Raw genomic sequence first — 2,166 nt, forward strand, 5'->3', positions numbered from 1 at the left:
AAAACTAGCCCAGCATCATCGTGTCACATCCTTGATATTCCAGCATGTCTTTAGCAGATAGAGCATGGGACCCACAGAAGAATCATGCCCTTTTGGAGTGGTTGCTGGGCAATGGTCTGTGAGAGTCCAGTACTCTCTGAGCAGGTTCTTCCTGATATTCCATACATATAGAGTGCAAGGTTTAATAGAACAAGTTTATTTCAAAGAAAGTTGATGTTGCAAGGGATTTTGATTTAGCAGTGTGATTCCATGATGTACAGAAATCACAAATGCATTTACACAGTTCAGTCACAATACCAGTGTGATTACTGTTATCAGTATCTACAGTATCGTCGCGTTCATGATGCTCGGCATCACTAGTCTCCAGAATGGAATACACGGGATGAAGTCAGTACAAGCCTGTTGCTCTCTTCAAAATTCCTTTTTTTGGTTTTTCAGGTTTTATATCCTATGTTGGGCTGAGCCACGAATACACTTCCCTCATGCTGGTCTGGCTAATCTAAGGGAGAAATTCACAGTCCTTTTAACAGCTCAGGAAGAGCTGATATAATGTTTACACCAGTTAATCCACTCAACAGTTATAGCTGCTTCTCTGACATAAAGGTCATCCTCTGGTCCTCCCATCCGTTTGTTGGGATAAAGTCAGTTATATGCACAACAGCAGTCATTAGTGAGCTACATGCCACATGATTCCTGGGCTTCCTGGGCACCTCACCCTTTACCTATATCCTTTGCATCTTATATGGTAAGGGTTAACTGGTCGGTCACAAAACAGTAAGAACCAAAATATTTCGTTTTCACCCGAATACATCAAAGAAAAGTAACACAAAAAACGAAATGAACAACACATTGATTAGATATCAAATACCTTGGGTAGAGGCACATGGGATAGTTACTGGTGCTGACAGTATATCCATTGGATCAGTCTTCTTTTGGCATCTTTGAGCTCCTTGTTCCTCAAGCTGTAGATGAGGGGGTTCACTGTTGGAGGCACCACTGAGTAAAAAACAGCCAGCACCAGATCCAGATTTGGTTGGGAAATGGATGGGGGCTTCAGGTGGGCAAACATGAGAGTACTGACAAATAAAGAGACCACGACCAGGTGAGGGAGGCACGTGGAAAAGGCTTTGTGCTGTCCCTGCTCAGAGGGGATCCTCAGCACAGCTCTGAAGATCTGCACGTACGACACCACAATGAAAATGAAGCATCCAAAGCCTAACCAGGCACTAACCACTATAGCTCCGGATTTCCTGAGCTAGGAGCCTGCACAGGAGAGCTTCAGGATCTGTGCAATTTCACAGAAGAACTGATGCAGATCATTGCTTTGACAGAGTGGTAATGAAAATGTATTAGCAGTGTGCAGGACAGCACAGAGAAAACCACTGGCCCAGGCGGCTGCTGCCATTTTGACACAAGCTCTGCTGCCCAGGAGGCTGCCATAGTGCAGGGGTCTGCAGATGGCAACAAAGCGGTCATAGGCCATGACCGTGAGAAGAAAGTACTCAGACAAAATGAAAAAGGCAAGCAGAAAGACTTGGGTAGCACATCCTGAGTAGGAAATGGCCCTGGTGTCCCACAGGGAATTGGACATGGATTTGGGGACAGAGGTGGAGATAGTGCCAAGATCGAGGAGGGAGAGGTTGAGAAGGAAGAAGTACATGGGGGTGTGGAGGTGGTGGTCACAGACTACTGCTGTGATGATGAGGCCATTCCCTAGCAGGGCAGCCACATAGATGCCTAGGAACAGTGAGAAGTGCAAGAGCTGCAGCTCCCGCGTTTCTGAGAATGCCAGGAGGAGGAACTCATTGAAGGAGCTTCTGTTAGACATTTGCTTCCTTTGGGCATGGAGACTGTCCAAGGAAAAAAAGATATTGACAAGTTAGGACAGATTGAGTGCTGATTTCTTATTCTTACCCCTCTGCCCTCCCCACAAAAGCAGATAATACCCCTCCCCATCTTTGCTTTCTGCGCAGTGTCAAATGTCAAAGCCCCTTCAAAGTCAAATTGTTAAACCTCCTGCAGATGGGGTGTCCTGAAGAGAGAGGTGGCTCATTCCCAGACAGCCGATCTCACCCCACAGTTCATTGCCTAGAACCCCACAGGTTAGGGGGGGACTTGGGCACCTCATTGTCAAGGACAGGTCTGCATGGCAGGTACCACAAGTGC

At 46.6% G+C, this 2,166-nt stretch overlaps 1 pseudogene; it reads right to left on the reverse strand.

Annotated features, from left to right (window-relative positions):
• Positions 1 to 892: 892 nt before the first annotated feature.
• Positions 893 to 1,828, reverse strand: LOC148592362 (olfactory receptor 14A16-like; annotated as a pseudogene).
• Positions 1,829 to 2,166: the final 338 nt, after the last annotated feature.

The sequence above is a fragment of the Tinamus guttatus genome, unplaced genomic scaffold (genome assembly GCF_059628265.1).
Source record: "Tinamus guttatus ecotype Peru unplaced genomic scaffold, ASM5962826v1 Tinamus_guttatus_pri_ptg000618c, whole genome shotgun sequence".
Classification (NCBI taxonomy): domain Eukaryota; kingdom Metazoa; phylum Chordata; class Aves; order Tinamiformes; family Tinamidae; genus Tinamus; species Tinamus guttatus.